The 7,645-nt window shown below is 47.5% G+C and overlaps 1 non-coding gene across 1 annotated transcript; it reads right to left on the bottom strand.

The window, feature by feature from the left end:
- Positions 1-6,366: 6,366 nt before the first annotated feature.
- On the bottom strand, positions 6,367-6,439 carry Trnaa-ugc. The gene has a single exon. It is a non-coding gene; the product is annotated as a tRNA-Ala (tRNA).
- Positions 6,440-7,645: the final 1,206 nt, after the last annotated feature.

Here is a 7,645-nt window from a genome sequence, read left to right as displayed (position 1 = left end):
GTGCCCAGGTCTCGGTTTCTCAGCATTCAAGGCTGTTTGTTCTTAGAAAAGCTGTCTCTCCTGTCTACCCCCAAAATATCTTCCCAGGCTCCAGGGCTCAGCGTGAAAGCCACCTCCTCCTGGAAGCCTTCCTAGGCTCCCCGGCGTGTCCTTCTGTTGTCCTTTCTATGTGCCTTTGTCATGACGGCATGCAGTCTCATCACAGTGAAGGCTGTTTCCAGACAGTGACTCAATCCATTCATATTTTATTCATTAACTTTATATGAAGCACTTCTTAAGTGCCGGAATGTTCTAGAACAGTGTTTCTTGAGCACGTATTTGGGGGAACTGCCTTCTTCAGAATCAACAGAAGCTCGTGTCTCAGTGCGGAGTCCCAGGACCTCCGTGTGAATGACCAAGTTAGAAAGCAGAGACTTGCTCTTGTAAGAGGGTGCAGAGTGGACCAAGGACCTGGCCCAGGCCTCAGGCTACTCAGTTCCATGGACGGCCTGTCCTTCTTCCTAGCTATACACTATTTAAGAACAGACCCATCACTTATTCAGGTCAAGGCCGGGGCCCCATGTGAAGCAGTGCATGTTTTTTGAATGAATGAATGAATGAACACATTTATTCGAAAATGTTGATGGAGTACCCAGTGTGTTCTGGGTACCGTCCTGGTTATGAGATGGGCAGCAGTCAGCTCAGCCATCCACGCACTATCCCTGACCTCATGGAAGTCACCAAAGGAAACTGGGCAAAATGGGTCATGCATGCACTCGTGTTTATGGAGTGTTAACCTTGGACTCATCTCATCCTCACAATAACCCTAATGTCATCCCATTTACCAGATGAGGAAAATGAGGCCAAAGGTCTCACGGGCAGTGGATGGTGGATCCAGGCAAGGCAGCCTGTGTGTCGGGTGCCATGCTCACAGGCGAGGGACCTTAGGCATCTCTGCTTAGTTCGGTAAAAGCCCCCGCCCAGCGAGGTCTGACCTTCCCACGTGTCTGTGGCAGAGCTGGAGCAGAGGGGGCTTCCACGGCACGTTCTCATGGTGTGTCTCCGGCAGCGGGAGACAGAGAGGACCCAGGAGCAAGCCCGGTCTTTGGGATGCCTGGCACGCTCTGGAAGCTGCTTGGCTCCACAGGCATTTTGACAAATGTCTTTATCACCAACATGAAAGAGACCCTTTGGTGCTGTGAGATTGGCGTTCTGCGCCTGGCTTTCCAGCTGTCTCTACCAGTGACCTGGAGCAGGAGAATTTAACCCTCTCCTCTGGGGCGTTTCCCAAATCCTCTCCACACTGTCCACGGTCGCAGCAGAAATCCTTGCAGCAATGACAGCAGAAAGAGCCCAGGGCTGGCCTCACAGGGGACACCAAAGAAATGATGCAGCCCCCTGTCCCCAGGACAGTGTCATCTTGCAAGGTGGGCTTGCCATTTAGACAAACCTGGTTTGAGTCACAGCTCCATTATTTACCAGCCAGGTGACTTCCGAAGAGTGACTTAACCTCATGAAACCTCAGTGGCTTCATTTCTAAAATACAGATGAGGTATTTGGTGACAGTGGGGGTGGTGTCTTCTTCCAAGGCCTGTTAGGAGCTAATGAGTTCAAAATGCTCTAGAAAAACACAGAATAAAATTCCCAATAAATGCTAACCGTTAGGATGATGGTGTTGACGATGGTGGTGATTGGTGGTGACGGGTGGTGATGGTGGTGACGATGACCATGATTCTTAAGATGATAGTCGATTGTGATGAGACCACAATGGTGATGATAGTAATGGCAACGATATGCTGCAAAGATGCTGAATTTAGCCCTCAATTCTGAATACCAGTTTTATGAAATAGACTCACATGAATTCAGATAGATCTAGGTTCGGATCGGAGCTCCACTCTGTTTTCAGCTGTGTGATCTTGGCCTTCAACCTCTCTGAGCTTTAGGCCAACAAACACCATATGAAGTGTAGATGACTGTGCGTACCTTGGACCCACAGAGGGATGTGGGGCGATACTCCGTTGAGGGACTGGTATACAGTAAGTGCTTGCTGTGGTTTGAATATGGATTGTCCCCACCAAAACCCACACTGAGCCTTTGTCCACGGTGCAGCAGTATTGGGAGGTGGGCCCAACTGGATTAGCTAACCCAGGAGTTTGGCTTCCTTTTCTCTTTCACTTGCATCTGCCTGTCCTTCTGCTTTCTTTCATGAATCGAAGCAGCACACAGTCCTCAACAGCAGCCCAGCAGACGCAGCCACCTCATCTTGAACTTCCCAGCCTCCAGAACCGAGCATCGAATGAAACTCTTTTCTTTATAAATTAACTGGTCTCGGGTATTTTGTTATGGCAAGAGATATGGGGCTAGGACAGACCTCATTAAATGGTATTTTTCTTCTATCCCTTTCCTTCCTCATAGAATTCCTCCTTAAATCCAAAGGAATATTATATGCTCAAGAACTTGGGCCCTGAAACCTTATTGCTTTGGTTTCAGAACTCATTTCTACCAGAAAAATCTTGGACTAGCTTAAGGAATAAGTGGGGGTGGTGGAAAGACCATGAGTCTGTCTCAGAAAGCTTGGGTGCATTTGTTTCCCCGCCCAGGTACCACTGTCTGGTCATGTCGGGTGGAGGGCAAGGTTAAGAAAATCTAAAGATGGCTGCCGAGGGCTCGATAGGGTGTGGAGTGAGGGTTTTTCTTAGAGCAGGACAACAAACACCAGAGAAGCTACTCACGAAGCTGGGTAGGACATATTGCCCAGGAGCCAGGCCCTGTGCTAAGCTTCGCATGTTATGATTTAATCTCCAACAGTCTTATGAATGGAGTCCTCCTTTTATATTCATTTGGAAAACAGATAAATAGAGGCTCAGAGCAATGCAGCAATGGGACCAGAGTCTCCCAAGTGGAGGCAGCAGAGCCTTCTCCCAGCCACTCCTCCTGCGGCAGCTGCTTCTAGACGGATGCGCTCCTGTGCCTGGGGTCTTGGAGGACCCGAGGCCTCCTGCCTGGGTGGGACTCCAGCTGCCTAATGATGGTGGTTATAAAGTGAGAGCACCTGAGTTTTGATCACTTAGCATTAGCTATGCTGGTCATACCTCGTATTCCAGAACTGTGTGGAGAAATGCAATTTGTAGCATCCCAGGTGGAAAATTTCTGATTCTCTCTGACGGTGGATGCCAAGGAGAATTGGTCTCTATCCTGGTGGAAACATAAACATCAATTCTGAGGATGAGGTGGGGGTGGAGGCCATGAGGTCCTGGAGATGGATGGAGAGCTGGCCATCTGGCATCTTGAAATGAACCGGGACTCTCCCCATGGCTGCCTGCTTCAGTTCTGCCTTCTGGTTTCTGAGTCGTATTTTTTAATTCTCTTGTCATTTCATTTGACCTGGAAAAGAATATAGATTGCTGGGTGCTCGGGCTATGAATTGACCCACGGGGAGAATTGACCTATCGGGGGCGGACGGGGCTCTGTGCTCACTGGCCACATGGTTTTATGCACAGATGATGGACATGTCATGGACCCTGGCTAGGACACAGCAGGTGCTCTGCGCAGGCAGGTTTGTGTTCCTTCTCTTCTTTCTGTCTGAGAAGATCTCATGATGAGTTGGGGAGGTTTCTCTGTTGCCACTTCCGACCATCAGAAGGCGCTGGGAATGCAATTGGTGCAAATTGCAGAGAGACCATTGTAGGATGAAGGAAGTAGCACACTATTATGAAATGCCACACTGTGTGGTAAATATATTGATATTCTTCCAGGTATTCGGCAGTCAGATATTAAACACATGTTATGTCCCTAACCCTGGGCTTGATACTAGTAGGGATATAATGAAACACATTATTCTCCACCTCTGCCAGGCATAGGAAAGCGGAACAGTCCATTTACAAGGTTAGAGGGGACGGGGTAATAAAAGCTCTGAGGGAGTAGCTGCCATTTATTAAGTACTCACCAGGTGCCGAGCATCATGCTGAACGCTTTTCACAGGCTACCTCCCCGAAGTCACCAACAGCACCATGGGTGAGTGGCATTTTACAGAGAAGGAAACTGAGACTTATCACAAGAAATGAAGTCAACACATTTTTGAGGGGCAGAATGGGAATTTAATGCAGGTCTGTGTGATTTCCAAGTCCACGCCTTTAATTTCAAACCATGGTGCCTTCGACAAGTGGTTTAGGCCGCGAACCCCTTTAAGATCAAATTCACGGGCAAATGTTGGGGCAGGAATGTGCCAGGTTCTGCTTACCCGGGCAGGGAACGCATCAGGTCCCATTTCTCTCACTTGAAGCATCTGTTCTGTTCCTCTTACTCGGAGGGACCTGAGAAAGTTGTATGAACAGGTGTGTGTGTGTGTGGGGGGGGCGTCTGGGAGGCACTCCCTGCTTCTCTGCTTCAACTCTACGGGTTGATGAGAATAACTGTTCTTCCTTCTTGATGCTTCAGGAGCCCCTGAGCAGGTGACTCGAAGGCTAAACTGTGCGCCTCGTAGCATTAGATTTAAGATGCTCCAAGGTGATCTCAGGTCTCTAAGAACACATAAGAAGCAAGAAAGGGGAGAGCACCCCCCCACACATACACACCTACCCACACACCTTTCTCAGGTCCCTTGGAGTCAGAGGAACAAGAACAGATGCTTCGAGTGAGAGAAATGGGACCTGGTGCTCTCCCTGCCTGAGCAAACAGAGCCTAGCGCATTCCCACCCCGACATTTGCACATGAATTTGATATTAAAGAGCTTAAATAATGTTTCGCATTCATCGGGGTATTCGGGGTATTCGATATTGATCTACTTACAACAAGCCTATTCCCCCAAATATGCAGGATGGCTGTCACGCGTGCATGGAAAGCATCAGAATAAAAGAAATGGAAATTAAGATAAATAAGATAAAGGAGGAAAACAATCTTAAAAAAAATCTAATGGATTCAAGAAAGAGATACCTGAGTTATGGGGCAGATGGCGCCATGTCAATCTGTAAGCTTCCTGTCACCCGCGCAAAGAGGGAAATGCGCAGGTGGAGAATGCATGCAGTTCCTGAGGCCCAGGAGAGTCACATTTATTACTGATTCTAAGACCAAGGAGGGATTTATTCCCCCCGGAGCCTCAGGAAGAAGACACTGTGTAAATGGTGAGCGATATCCTCAGCGATGATCTTACAGTGAACACGGGTTTCATTTGGCTCTTTCAGACCATGTCCCACCAAAGTGCAATTCAGAAATTTAGGAGGGTCCAGGAGAGAGAAGGCAACGGGAGATGGATGGTCACCTGCTCCAAGATCACACATGACGCCATTCAGATCAGGTTACTGAAGACATAAAGAGGAAGCGGCTAAGGAGATTGTCACACCCGTGGAGATTGCCCTGGTAGTGTGGACATCAAGGTCAGGTTTGCGGAATGGGTTCCATGGGGCTTGCCCCTCCCGATCAATGAGGAGTGACTTGCTCCAGTCACTGGGATGAGAAGCTTTTGAAGTTGAGCCTGGGGTGAAGGTGTGTCATCATTGATTAGTGATGTCTTCCATGGGTGAGCGGCACATTGACCTTAAGAATTCACCATCTGGGTTTGGGCTGTGGTTGATGCTTGTTCAAGACCCTAGGTCGGAAGGAACTCTCAAGTCATATTGGTCACCATGACCCCTTGCTTCATGAGAGATTTTCCCTAATTGATCTCATGCATCTGGGTGTCTCTCATTTTGATTCACTTCCTAAATTAGCTACAGGTAGTGATGCAGGAGAGGAGCTGCTAAATCCTGTCTATATTCCATTTGGCCTTTGACTCTGGGGACACCAGGAAACACCATGTCGCTGAACTTCATCATCTCGCAAAGTGGGGAGAAGGGGAGTCAGCAGAGGACCTTGGACAAGGGAAGTGGCCTGAGGAAATCTGGGTTTCTCATGTGTTCCTGGACTTGGGAGGGGCTCTCATTGTAGGAACTCCCTCTGATGTTCTACCCTAGCCCAGACGGTCAGTCCCCTGCAGTAAGCATGACCTACTGGAAGAACCCTGGGTTTTCTCGAATCATCTCCCACAGCAACAGCCATGACTAAAAGCCAGCAGAGGGGAATGCAGAATATTTATCATACACATTTATTCCCTCATTCATTAATTCAATAAACAACTCCTGAGTATCTTTTAGAGGTCAGGGCCTTTGTGTTTACTGAACATACAAACATAAACTAGGGATCTCCTGCACCCCTAATTGCTGAGAGCCTAATAGAGTACAGAGGGACATCTGTAATCCCAGCGTGGAATGGCGGGTGCTATAGTGAGTGTGTGTTCAGGGTACAAAGAATAGAATAATGAAAACTAACAAGAGTGACAATTTATCAGGTGACATTATACACCACAGATGGCACGGAGAGCTTACATCCATTATCTTTTATTTATTTATTTTATGGTGGAGCTGGGGATTGAACCCAGAGCCCTGTGCATGCAAGGCAAACACTCTACCGACTGAGCTACATCCCCAGCCCCCACATCCATTCTCTTATGGAGTTTCTATAACAATCTAGGAAGTTGGTAGGCACTAACATTTTCCCCATTCCACAGACGAGGAAACTGGAGCTTCTGAAGGTGCCCAAGGTGTCCAGGGGTAGAACCAGTATTTGAAGACGACACTGTCTTTAGACACAGTGGTGGGGCAGCATGTGCACTGCCAGAGGCTTTCCTATTCAAAAAAAGGGGCACAGGAGTCACTGGCCCATAGCAATTTTGAAATCCAGCTGGGAACAGATGGGCCGTGCCTGGGCGGAGACTCAAGCCCACTAGGAATCATTCTCCATGGTCCATGGCTCTATCTTCTGGGTTCTTGGTTCCTCAACTTGAGTCTTTTTTTTTTTTTTTTCCTTTTAAGTTAAAGGTCGTGTGTGTTTGCACTGAGTGTTTTCTCAATCTGTCTCCTGCTAGTAGAAATTTAGTGGTCTGAAATTTCCTTTAATGTTTTTATTCCTCTAGTTCCTTTCATTTCCAGATCACAACATTTCTTCAGATATAATTCTCTTACAAATTTTGTGCATCTTCAGAGAATCTTACCTAGTTTCACCTTCTAGCTCATGCACACAAACCACGGTGCTATATTGAAAAGTGAACCAGTTTGCCCAGGAAGGGTAAAAGCAACAATTAAGAAAAACACAAGACACTTCTGTTGTTCTTTTGTGATGTCTGGAGCAGCTGCAGCCATCTTACCACTATGAAGGGGAGGGCCAAAGGCACAGCCGGGAAGCTGGTCCAGGCCCCTTATGTGGTTGAGCTCTTAACCAAATCTGTCTACTCTTGCACTTATTTCTTATGAGAGAAGGAAGCGTGCAAAACTATTTTTAAAGCCCAAACAGGATATAGTATGGTATTATAATTGGGGGGTAAATATCTGTATAATGGTCTAATCTGAGTGCTGGGTTATGGGGGTCCTTTCCATGTTAGTTCCAAGGTCTGCTGTCTGGCACGTGACCTTGAGGTCTTTCAGATGAAGTGGCAGAGGAAGAAGATGCTTGGACCAGCTTCTCTCAGAATTAACACGAGTGTTCTCTGTGATCGTTCAAGACATCAAACAAAAGGACCCAGGTCCCTGGTGGCTGAGTGACTGACACTACTATTAGTTTCAGCCAGTTGCTTCTGAGCTAAAACAGAAACATGTTCTTTTCATTCATTATATAGGATGAGTTAAGTGCTCACCAC

This window comes from Marmota marmota, unplaced genomic scaffold, assembly GCF_001458135.2.
Source record: "Marmota marmota marmota unplaced genomic scaffold, marMar, whole genome shotgun sequence".
In the NCBI taxonomy this organism is placed as follows: Eukaryota; Metazoa; Chordata; class Mammalia; order Rodentia; family Sciuridae; genus Marmota; species Marmota marmota.
Note: the sequence above shows the minus strand (reverse complement) of the source record. Positions and strands in the feature narration are given on the sequence as shown.